The sequence below is a fragment of the Pinus tabuliformis genome, chromosome 1_1 (genome assembly GCF_031772625.1).
Source record: "Pinus tabuliformis cultivar Carrire ecotype Pingquan chromosome 1_1, CPIR1, whole genome shotgun sequence".
Taxonomy (NCBI): domain Eukaryota; kingdom Viridiplantae; phylum Streptophyta; class Pinopsida; order Pinales; family Pinaceae; genus Pinus; species Pinus tabuliformis.
Window position 1 is genome coordinate 328,939,229 of NC_142297.1, and position 13,769 is coordinate 328,952,997.

The following is a 13,769-nucleotide window of genomic DNA, read 5'->3' on the forward strand; positions in this document are numbered from 1 at the left end:
CCTAAACAAACGGATGGTCATTATCAAAAGATTATCATCAAATTACTGTAATAATAAAGTTCATTATTTGATTGTTTGGAATTAAAATTTAGGTGAGAGTATAACAAGCATCTTTAAGATAAATTCAATTAACTATATATAAAATTATTTTAATAAAGACTAATATGTTTTGCCTATTTTGAATTCAATTGCTTCTGAATAGACGGGATGGTGGTGGAACTATGACCCGCATGCATTCTCTACATTTTACTTTTCACTGTGCGATGTTGCGTTATAAACCGATACGCAAAGGGACAAGCTTGGGGCCGCACAATTCATGGATGTCACTACCAATTTAAAAGTAAAGCGCGTGGGAACTTGACTGGAGGGGCGAAGTGGAAAATTGACTGGCCAATAAACGAGAACTAATACAGAAGATAGAGATTCCATATTCCAGGGAGGACCATATTTCATGAATTCGGTTGGTTTATTCATCAAGCCATGGGTTTAGAGATTTAAACTTGATAGAGAAGACTTCTATCTGGCTCCAATTATTCACTCCCTTAGTACTTTTGCGATCCTGACATCCTTAAAAGCATTGGCAATGTTATCCGGCATTTTCTTGTGATTTTGGATACCACATAGCAAGGTCAATACACTTCTTATGCTCACCTTTGTGCTTACCTAGATATATCAAACCCCTCCCAGGTAGCATTTAGCTAAGTAGTGAAGAAAAAGGTGGGAACCACCAATAAATTATGAGAAAGTCCCCTGGACCCCTTGATGAATATGACCATTTGCTCTAAGAATGCCTAGCAAACCAAGTTCAGCAAAATGTGCAAGCAAGTTTGTCCTCGAATCAAGATGGGTTTACCATGATCGTCAGTGAAAGGTAGATAACTAAAAAGGGATAGGTGGATTTAGCTTCTAAAAATGGAATGGGAAACAGTTGGTTCACAATCCTCTAACAGCTCAAAGAAAATGAGATAACGAGTGGAAACTATGGTAAAGGGTAGGAAAATAAGTCAATAATAACCCAAACAAACAAAAGCTACACATGGACAATAGATTGGGAAGGATTACGAGGAAGAGCTAGAAATGAAGGATGATACCCAAGAGTTTTCTAATCTAGAGAACTTTGAGAAAATGGAACTACAAAACATTGACATGAAATCCCTAGTAGAGGAATGGGGAAAAAAATATCCAACAACTATCCCATAGGAGGAAGTACAAATCATTACCAAAGTATACCTCTAGAATCAAGATCCAATTCTTTGTCACACTAGAGAACTAGGTAATACCCCTGCACACAACTATTCTTTTTCCTCTCATGGAATTAAAAGAAAGGCTTCAAGAGATCAATCGAACATTCCAATACAACTAAAGAAGAAAGGGAAGAAAAACAATAGCCAATTACTATAGGGACTTGTTAGCTCTACTACATGTTGTTGATTTTCAAAGAATGGAAGTAAGCTCGGTCCTTGGTTTCTTGTTCAGAAGAGGTATGCACCAATTATTGTCCTCCTTCTCCTTCACCTCGCTTACTCCCTTTCACCCCGCTGCCTCTGTTTTTCCCTTGACTTTCAGTGATGTGATATTGCAATGCGATTTAATCACTATCGCAGATTGCATCCATGTGTATAAAGGTTACGTCCCTTGACTTCCGCCGATGCGATTTAATCAATATCTCAAATCACATCCATGTGTGTAAAGGCTATGCCCCTTGACTTCCGCCGATGCAATATTGCAATGCAATTTGATCGCAATCGCACATTAACCCTCGCGCATCTTCTGCCCCCGATGATCATTGGATCCGCCTGTATTTAATCCAATGGCCCTCGTCCATCCCAATCCCATATCTCTCGATATCTTCTACAAAACCAATCCTCGTAGTCCATCCATGCGATCCGATGCCCGATCTTCCTTCTTTGTTTGTCCATATTGTCCCTGACCATAGCCATTTCATGCTCTCGAAGGACGAAGGTAACATGTTCGCCTGTACCTGGCGCATTGCATCTCCAACAACTGCATTTAAGAAACAGGATGGCCGAGAAGAAAAGGAAAAGCCTCGAGCATATCACAACATTTATCAGTTATGGAGCTTCTTTCATATAACACTCCACCTGTTCAGGAAGGACAAGCCTCAAGCAGATCACAACATTTATCAGTTATGGAGCTTCTTTTATATAACACTCCACATGTTTAGGAAGGATAGCCAAGCAAAGTATCAGAAAAGATCAGATTCATTCATTAAAGCAAGCAGATTGTAGCAGAGACTCCATCAGATAGTTAAAGCGGTTGGTGTTCAATTATGAACCCTCCATGCCTAAAATAACATAACATATTTGTAATGAAACTCTATATATACCCACAAACAAGATGTAATCGAGGGGATGGGTTGATGGTTGTTGTTTGATGTGAGGTTCAACTTCTGGAGAATGTAACTACTTTGATACTTGCAATGTCTGGTCTTCATTTTCAGCTAATACAAGCTTCTTTTGCTATTAATTACTCACTTTCCACTTCTGTTCTATTCTAGGTTGTGCCTGTTATGCATTTGTTCATGTGCTCTTGATATTTAGCATTAGAGGGGCTGTCATCCCACCTCTGTGTTGAAGTCTAGTATGTATCATTGAATGTGTTATGCGGGTTTCTATTTACTTAGTGCCAAAGAGTTGTCATCCTATTTGTGCATTAGGAAATAGATTTGCAGACCTCTTTACTAGTTGTAGGGGGCCATCACAGGGTCCTGTGCATCTGCTGTGTAGAAATTTTGAATAATGAACACTTATTCATAGAGATTATCCCAATTATACACTATTGTGGAATACATGCACAATACATAATCTCCTCTACGTTGATCATCAATTTACAGAAGCAGAAACAATAACATGCGCACATAGAAGCATCAATCACACATATCAACACAGTATTTTTCCGGGGAAAGCATCTCACTAAAAACCCCAAATATCTGTATATTATATTGATTGAGAACATGTAACAAACATAGTACAATACTCCTCACAAGTATCCAGCACTATCTCCACCTGTTACACACAATACAGCTCAGATCTGATCTCCAAATATCCTCCGTTGCTTTTTCTGCCTCCCTTGCACAATACCTGCTGAGAATGAATGAATCCAAACTCGTTCCAAGTTATTATTTGCCTTGGAAAAGTCACTCACACTAGAAATCACGTGAGCACAGGCTATCTATTGGGAAATTCTCATGGGCATACTCAATCTTGTGCAAATCTCATGCACAACTGACAGCTACAACTTACCCTTTCACTTATCTCTACCACCTGTATTCACTGAACAGTCCATGCACTAAGTTAACTGATGTATTCTTCAGTTGCATTATGACTTAATAATTATGAATTAATTAATAACTAATTCACCCAACTCATCACTTAGTCTATTGATTAGTTAGACTAAATACAACTAGTTCAACTAAGTCAAACTGAACACAACTCCATCAACTACTCCTCCAACACCACAGAACTCAATCACTGAAGTCCTTCATGCAATAGCTCAGTCATCCCATAGGTTACCACATGATTCCTTCTGGGATCTGCATGTGCCACATCCGTATCTCATCCTGAAGTGCTCCAAGAGAATAAGATAATGTTTAGAGTCAAAATATTATTAAGGGCTAATAATATTCGACTGTTCTATATTTAGACTGACAGTCACTCTGCTGTGATATAAAAATAGAAGTCCATCTATTTTTCCCAACATGATCAATCATCCATAAACAACATCCTGCAACTCATAGACATGATCCATATGTCTAAAAATAGACATAGTATAAAAATAGACTTGCACCAAAAATAGCCTGCGGGTCCACATAGTGAAGGTGAATCCTTTCCACTAAGCTCCATCATCTTGTTGCATTCTCAAAAAGCATTTCTTGTTGCACACTTTTCAACACTCCCTCTCAACAAGAAAGGCTTCCTCTCAAACCCGATCCTGTAACTCTGGAATGTTCTGCATGCAACACATCTGCCTGGTCCACTTGCTCTCCCAACTGACCACTCTGTTGGGCTAGGAACATATTCTGATGTTGAAGCTCTACCTGCTATTGACAAGTGCTCCTTCTCTGGCATCTGCACTACTGCAACATCTCCATGCATCTCGCACCATTGCACACCTCTCTGTGCCACCCAGCATTGTGCAAAACACTTGTGCCTCTCGCATTGTTGTAGCCTGCTAGCTATGCGCTGTCCTAGGATTCCCTGCACTGTCGCTCTCTCTGCCATTCCATCCGCATCTGTCTCTACCCAATCAGTCAGTTCCTTCTACTCTACATCAAGGATCCCATAGCAAGGTCTCATCCAAGAGTTTGGGTACCTCAAGCATCCTTCCCCTCCTCCTTGGGACGATCAGTCCACATCATCCCACCTCCTACCTGGAGGTATGGCTACATGCGATCCCTCAGCCCACCTGGCTCGCAGTTTCCCCCTACTGGAGGTCTCTGCATGAGTAGATGTCTCTACTCGATCTCTTCTTAGCTTCCCTTGTTGTGGCTGCTCCACAACCTCCTTAAGCTACTGCACCAATCGTGGCTCCTCCATCATCATCTGAGACTTCTTCTGGCTCTGCATGTTGAGAGGTAATATATGCTACCTCTCAACCACCAAGTCTCCATCAGTTTCCTCATTGCTCAAGGCTTTGCATGCATCTTGAACCTCAAGAGCATACAGGTTCTTGACCTGTGAACCAATCTGCTTCACCTGTCTAGTGATGATGTGTCTAAGGAAAACCTTTCCCTTACTGAAGACCACATCATAGCCTCTGTCTTCCAGCATCGCGATTGACACCAAGTTTCTCTTCAATCCTTGTACATACTTGACATCGGTCAAGGTAAGGCAAGCTCCATGCTCCCTCTGAAAAATAACCGTGCCTACACCTGAGACACTATACTTCTCATCATTACCCATCCCTATGAGTATCTAGAGATCTTTCTCCTCCAAAGTACTAAACAAACTCTTGTCACCAGTCATGTGGAAAGAAGCTCCACTATCAAGAAACCAACCACTTCTCACCATGGATGAAACCATGCATGCAAAGAGTGTGAAATCCAACTCAAACTGTGAAGCAAGTGACTCACCTTCAGATCCTTCGCCAGATCCCTTCTTGGATTCCTTCTTTGGAAAATTAGTAGCATAACGACCCAACTCGTGACAACGAAAGCATCTCACCTTCGACTTGTCAACCTTCTTCCCATCACTGGAAGAACTCGATTCGGAAAGAGAAACCTTTCCCTTCCCCTTCTTCTTCTTACTCGCTAAGGCACAGTTCTCCTCATCATGCATAGATGAAGAACTGTCTCTGGTGTGCCTTCTAATCTCCTCCTGCATCAAATCTGACCATAGTCGTTCCCAATTTGGCAGTTTCTCCCTTCCATTCACTGAGTCCTGGTAGCTATGCCAACTCTCAAGAAGGTCAAGGAGTGCTAGACTCACCATCCTCATCCGACAATCACCCCCACACTTCCTAGCTCATCCCGGTATTGGGTGAACTTCGTGAGATACCTGGGCATACTATCTCCATTCTCACACTTAATGTTTCTGACTTTCGCTCTTGCTTTGGAATTAAATTCGAATTCCACAAGCTCAAAACTCAACCGCTTCCGATCTAAAATTCGTGAGAACAAAGTATTTCTCGTACAGAGATCCACTGTATGGGAATTCACTGGATATTTCACCTTCCAAAAGAAGGATGAATCCAGAGGCTACCTGGCCCAATCACAGACTCTGCCTGAAGAAATAAAATGTAAACACTTCCTGAATAATAAATCTGATGATCAACTCTACTCTGATATCATGTAGAACTTTTTCTACAAATCAAACAGCTCTGATACCATGTAGAAATTTTGAATAATGAACACTTATTCACAGAGATTATCCCGATTATACACTATTGCAGAATACATGCACAATACATAATCTCCTCTACATTCATCATCAATTTACAGAAGCAAAAACAATAACATGCGCGCATAAAAGCATCAATCACACATATCAACACAATATTTTCCTGGGGAAAGCATCTTGCTAAAAACCCCAACTATCTGTATATTATATTGATTGAGAACATGTAAAAAACATAGTACAATACTCCTCACAAGTATCCAGCACTATCTCCACTTGTTACACACAATACAGCTCAGATCTGATCTCCAAATCTCCTCCACTGCTTTGCCTGCCTCCCCTGCACAATACCTGTTGAGAATGAATGAATCCAAACTCATTCCAAGTTCTTATTTACCTTGGAAAAGTCACTCACACTAGAAATCACGTGAGCACAGGCTATCTATTGGGAAATTCTCATGGGCATACTCTATCTTGTGCAAATCTCATGCACAACTGACCCTTTCACTTATCTCTACCACTTGTATTCACTGAACTGTCCATGCACTGAGTTAACTGATGTATTCTTCAGTTGCATTATGAGTTAATAATTATGAATTAATTAATAACTAATTCACCCAACTCATCACTTAGTCTATTGATCAGTTATACTAAATACAACTAGTTCAACTATGTCAAACTAAACACAACTCCATCAACTGCTCCTCCAACTCCACAGAACTCAATCACTGAAGTCCTTCATGCAATAGCTCATTCATCCCATAGGTTACCACGTGATTCCTTCTGGGATCTACATGTGCCACATCTGTAGCTCATCCTAAAGTGCTCCAAGAGAATAAGATAATGTTTAGAGTCCAAATATTATTAAGGGCTAATAATATTCGACTGTTCTATATTTAGACTGACAATCACTCCGTTGTGATTTAAAAATAGAAGTCCATATATTTTTCCCAACATGATCAATAATTCATAAACAGCATCCTGCAACTCATAGACATGATCCATAGGTCTAAAAATAGACTTGCGCCAAAAATAGCCTGCGGGCCCACTTAGTGAAGATGACTCCTTTCCACTAAGCTCCATCATCTTTTTGCATTCTCAATAAGCATTTCTTGTTGCACACTTTTCAACATGATGGTGTGGTCATTATTCTCCATACTCACCTAATTCTCAAACTATGAGTAATTGGTGGTCTAAAGCTTTGTAGTCTGGGGGTGTTCACCCATGTCTAGAGTTAAGCATAGTAGAAGTGGTTATCTGGCTTGAACAAGCATCATTCCTTCCATTCACCCATTTCCCACATTATGTTCAGTTTGTAATGTTGCCAAGCATCTCCGAGATACAACCTAGGAGAGTTTCTTGGGGTGATAACATTAATTGGCGCCATTGCTGGGGAGAGGAGATTGAAGCTCAGCTTCCCTGGGAGATGACACAGTTCCAAAATTTGATGATAGACAAGGTTTGGACACATTTCTGGTTGTAATCATCTATCTAGCGACTCCACTGGAGGAAGACCAACCTTTGACGACTCCACATCATAGTCCTGGCTCAGTTTGTGAGGCATACTCGAAGAAACCCTCAGAAATCACTAGCTAATCCAGTGCCTGACCCTTAGAAGATTTTCAAGTCAAAGAAAACATCATAGAAAGGAGCATCAGGATCAGGTAAGCCTAAGAAATCATATGTGTCTCTATAAGAGAGGTTTTAGATTGTTTGAGGATCTAGAACCTAGTACTGCTAGTGAAGAATCAGCTGCAGAGATTCATAAAGCTCCTTATTTGTTCATTTCCCTTTAGATCTTAGTCCAATGAGAGCATACAGAGAGGGGGTGAAATATAAGCCATCTCTACATGATAAGGTCAAATGCCCTAAAATTTTTGAGGTAGAGGATCAAATCAACCCCATTCTGCAGATTTTTTATGAACTGGCTGACAGGCCGGTCGAGAGGAGGGGAAACAGTTTTGGTGGCCTAGTAAATGGGCAATTTTTGAAGATTTATGTTTATTAAGGTTTTCGAGCATTAATATTGTAAGCATGTTCTTTTACAGGTTTTAGTGTAGACTTAATTAGACTCCATGCCCAATGGAATACTAGGCAAATGTTTTTAAGATTGTTTTGTATGAAAGCATTGGTCTGCAGTTCTTGAGACCTCACAGGGAGGAGCTCACCCATAGAAGGAGCCAGTGTTAGCTCTACTACATGTTGTTTATTTTCAAAGAATGGAAGTAAGCTCGGTCCTTGGTTTCTTGTTTAGAAGAGGTCTACATCAGTTATCGTCCTCCTTCTCCTTCACCTCGCTTACTCCCTTTCACCCCGCTGCCTCCATTTTTCCCTTGACTTCCACCGATGTGATATTACGATGCAATTTAATCGCTATATCAAATCGCATCCATGTGTATAAAGGTTACACCCCTCGACTTCCGTCGATGCAATATTGCGATGCAATTTAATCGCTATCGCAAATCTCATCCATGTGTGTAAAAGCTACACCCCTTGTCTTCTGCCAATGCGATATTGCGATTCAATCTGATCACAATCACACATTAACCCCCGCACATCTTATACCCCCGATGATCATTGGATCCGCCCATATTTAATCCAACGGCCCTTATCCATCCCGATCCCATATATCCCGACATCTTCTGCAAAACCAATCCCCACCATCCATCCATGTGATTCGACAGCCAATTTTCCTTCTTCGTTTGTCCATATTGTCCACGACCATAGCCATTTCATGCTCCCAAAGGATAAAGGTAACATGTTCATCTGTACCTGGCACATTGCATCTCCAACAACTGCATTTAAGAAACATGATGGCCGAGAAGAAAAGGACAAGCCTTGAGCAGATCACAACATTTATCAGTTATGGAGCTTCTTTCATATAACACTCCACCTGTTCAGGAAGGACAAGCCTTGAGCAGATCACAACATTTATTAGTTATGGAGCTTCTTTCATATAACACTCCACATGTTCAGGAAGGATAGCCGAGTAGAGTATCAGAAAAGATCATATTCATTCATTAAAGCAAGCAGATTGTAGCAGAGACTCCATCAGATAGTTAAAGTGATTGGTGTTCAATTATGACCTTTCCACACCTAGAATAGCAGAACATATTTGTAATGAAGCTCTATATATACCCACAAACAAGATGTAATCGGGGGGGATGGGTTGATGGTTGTTGTTTGATGTGAGGTTCAACTTCTGGAGACTGTAACTACTTTGATACTTGCAACATCTGGTCTTCATTTTCAGCTAATACAAGCTTATTTTGCTATTAATTACTCACTTTCCACTTCTGTTCTATTCTAGGTTGTGCCTGTTATGCATTTGTTCATGTGCTCTTGATATTTAGCATTAGAGGGGTTGTCATCCCACCTTTGTGTTGAAGTCTAGTATGTATCATTGAATGTGTTATGCAGGTTTCTATTTACTTAGTGCCAAAGAGCTGTCATCATGTCTGTGCATTAGGAAATAGATTTACAAACCTCTTTATTGGTTGCAGGCGGCCATCACAGGGTCCTGTGCATCTGTTGGTGTGGTCAGTATTCTCCATACTCACCTAATCATCAAACTATGAGTAATTGGTGGTCTAAAGCCTTGTAGTCTGGGGGTGTTCACGCTTGTCTGGAGTTAAGCATAGTAGAAGTGGTTATCTGGCTTTAACAAGCATCATTCCTTCCATTCATCCATTTCCCACATTATGTTTAGTTTCTAATGTTCCCGAGTATCTCTGAGATACAACCTAGGAGAGTTTCTTGGGGTGATAACAGGACCAAGGTGATTACTTGGTGAATATTGGCAGAGTATCACCAATGGATGTTATCTTTCAACCCTCCTTTCAATGTCATCGGTGAAGGTCATATTATGGAAAATTAGGAGTCTTAATGGGAAATTTAGTTAAAGACCCCTAAAAAATAAAATCTGCAAGAACACCCAGATATCATGAAGACTCAGGAAGCCAAATGTTATTTCAGTCTCTGGGTAAACTTATAAAGTATGTTTGGATAAACTGTGATTATTTAGCCTAGGTTGCTTAGGGAGCATCAGGAGGCATTGTCACCATATGGAATTTCTCATTCACTCTCTGGGAGTCCTTTTCTCTGCCTAGAATCCTAACTGATAAATTGCAACTCATTGGGTGAACTCATTCAAGCTTTATAACCAATGCGTATATTGCCCCATTATTCTTTTTGACAAGAATTTTTTTTTTCAAAATCTCCACAAAGTTTCAAGGATTTTATGGGATTTCCTTTTGCTTCAACCTTTCCTCTAGCTGGAGGTGAGTAATAGCTTCTTAATCTTCTAATGTTTTAAGATATTTTAGATGCTACTAGAAGCCTTGAAACTTTGTAGGAATTTTGAAGAAACTTGAAAATCAATGTCTGTAATGCTAAATATTTTGGCAACATCCACAAAGAAAAACTAAATCTAGAACAAGAGATGGCCATTATCCAACAAAAAATAATATCACATAATTGTTTTGAAGAATTAGAACATTAAGAAGCTATTACTCACCTTCAGCTAGAGGAAAGGTTGAAGCAAGAGGAAATCCTTTGGGGAAAAATGTATCGAGTTCAATGGTTAAAGGAAGGAAAAAATAAATCTAAATTATTCCACATATATATGATCAATCACAGGAAAAGTAACATTATTTTAAGCATCAAAACATCCAATCAACTAAAGGTAGAAAGCCACAATGACATATCTCATGAAATAATGAATAACTTACAAGCCATACTCATGAAAACAATTATAAACGAAAGACCTTCTATCAGAAAATAACAAAACACTTTCCAAAACTTGTATTTAGTGAGTAGAATGATCTCCTCCTAAATAAAACCAGTATTCAGGAAGTGGAAGTAGCTATCACAGATATGCCTAAATGCAATTCCTTGGGTCTTGATGGATTCACAACTGTTTTTTATGAAGCTTTCTAGAAAATTCTTGGGCATGATATTTAGGAGGTGATGGAGGAATCTCAAGACTCATCCTTTAGCCTAATAGCTCTTGATGCATCTTTCATCTTTCTTATTCCTAAAATCTCCTGCTTGGATTTCTGACACATTGCCATATGCAAAGTTATCTACAAAATTATCATTAAAGTCATCGCAATCAAGTAAAACACATCCTCCCTTCACTCATCTCTCTAGAGAAAATAGGATATGTGGAAGGGAGACAAATTATGGATATTATTATTCTAGCCCATGAACACATTCACTTACTCAACTCCAATAGGTCTCCAAGTATATTCATCAAACTTGATATGTAAAAAGCCTTTGATAAATTAAGCTAGCTATTTATTTTCCACATGCTCATAGCTTTTGGGTTTGTAGAAAGATGGATTCGTTGTGTTCTTTCTCTCATCTCCAAAATTTTCTTGTCTATCTTAATCAATGGATGTCAATCTCTCATGTTTGTCCCCTATCGGGGCATTAGGAAAGGAGACCAAGTTTCCCCTTGCATTTTTGTCCTAATTGAAGGATTGAGCAAATTCATCAATTCAACCCTTCATCTTGGACAACTAAAAGTTATTCTCCTAGGTTCCCATGATCTATATTCCTCAACTATGAGTTTGTGGATGATACTCTTCTATTTGGTATCCCTACTATTAAAGACACAACCACTCTCAAGAATATCTTTCAAGATTTTTCTAATGCCTCGGGAACCTCCATTAATGTGGAAAAATCTATTTTTTTTTAACACCCCTGTCACTGCCCAAACTCATATTATCATTTTCTTGGATTTCGAAGGATATCTCTTCCATCCAAATACTTTGGGCCCCCATTAACAAACAACTCTCTAAGACAAAAGGTTTTGGGAAAATAGTTTCCTAAAATTTGAAGCTAAGCTTTCATGTTGGACCTTCAAATCACTCAATCAGGTAGGTCACTTAATCTTACTCAAATATGTTCTTCAATCTCTCCCCACCTATCTTCTCTCAACAATGGTAACCCCTAAGGCCATCGTAAACAAGATTAGAAACATTAAGCACAACTTCCTCTTTGGGGGGCAAGGAGGGGGGGGGGAGCGCTAAAAGAAACTGAAAATGGGCTTTAGTAGTCTTGGAAAATATCTATCAACTGAAAAATGGAGGAGACCTTGCTCTTCCAAATACCAAAATTCTCAGCAAATCCTTAAGTGCCAAAACGTGGTGGGGAACGGATCTAAAGCTTGGATGCTTTATGGATCAAAATTTCGAAATGCATGTTCTCGAGACTCAGGAATCACAACTCATTAAAATGACGGGAAACATTAGGGGTTCTCATATCGGGAATGTTGTTTGGAGTAATAAACATATTGTTTAATAGCAAAGTTTTTGGGAAAAACAATTTAAACTTTGAAACGAGAACTGATACTGTTACCTGTTTCATAGAGATAGCAAAAAAGTGACCTGATTTTGAAAATGGGTGATGTAGAACACACATGTTTTTTTTAGAGCATAGTTTTTGGCACTTTAAATTTTTTTATGTACATTGCGTTTTAGAATGGTAGTGATTTTCATGCTGATTTTAAAAAGTGGTAATTCTGCATCAGGCCCTTTTTTAAAAAGGCCTATTTTTTGACTTTAAATTTTCTAATGTATGAAATGTAAATAATTATTTTCTAAATTTAATAATTTTTGAAGTGGTCCTCTTCTTCATATTTTCTTGTTTTTATTTTAATATTTTTTTTTTTTGTAGTGAGGTTTTTATTGTTTTGCATATTTAAAGAAGAAGATTGATATTTTGAATTTTCGATATTCTACATATTTATACATTGTTAATTAATTTTTCAATCCAAATGAAATAATTGTCTCTAAAAAACAATAATTTTTAACATTTGACATAAAAATAATCATTTTTAACATAAATATAAATAAAAAAACTACACGTTTTGATAATTTTTTGTAATTTTTTGCTAGAAATGACATGTCAAAATCACAATTTTTATAGGAAAATTTTAACTAAAAATGGTTAAATAATAGTTTTTTTTATGAATTTCATGTAAAAAGAAAATAATAATCATTGTTTTTTTCAAAAAGTAATGATTAACATAAAAATTAATGCAAAAATCACATAATACAAATATTGAATGCGTAACAACCTTAATTGAGTGCTTATTCTTCTCATAAAATGTTTGTTAGGCCCCTATACTACTAGTGTAACCCCTTATTGTTATTAGTACAACCCCCTTATTATATTGTTGTACCCATGTAGTTTCCATATTGTTATTATTGTGCCCCATAGAAGCCCACTATTGTTATTATTGTGCCCTTACATTATTATTGTTATGTCGAGTTTGATGATATTATGACCCCTTAGACTCCTATATATAGAAAGGAGGCCTTGTCATTTGTATCATCCAAGAATTGTTCATTTGTGTAATGTAAAGGAGGTTGCCCCCCGAAGAGGTTTATTTCTAAGGCATTGATCTATCTTTTCTATCTTTTTGTGAGCTGGTTTCCTAACATTTGGTATCAGAGCTTTGGATTCTAGAGTTTCGCTGCTCCAAATAGGTCATCGTGGAAGTTTCACTATAGCATTTTTTTGTGACATTTCATAAGTGAAAGAAAAAACCTATTTGAGATGAACTCGCGTTGAACCTCAGGTTCGAATGTTAGAGCTTGTCTCGCTATATTTGTGGAGATATGATTTGAGGAAGTTAGGGTTTTTGCAAGCTCCATAATTTCAACAAAAATAGGTCATCGTGGAATTTTCGCTATAACTATTTTGCTACAAAGTTTCAGAATCTAAAGAAAAAACCCATTTGAAAAGAAATCGGTCTGAACCTTAGCTCCAAATTTCAGATCTTGTCTCGCTACAGTTTTGGAGATATAGTCTGAGGAATTTAGGGTTTTTACAGACCCCTAAATTACATTCTAAACAGGTCATCTTGGGAAAATTGTCATAACTGTCTCTCTGAGAATCATATTG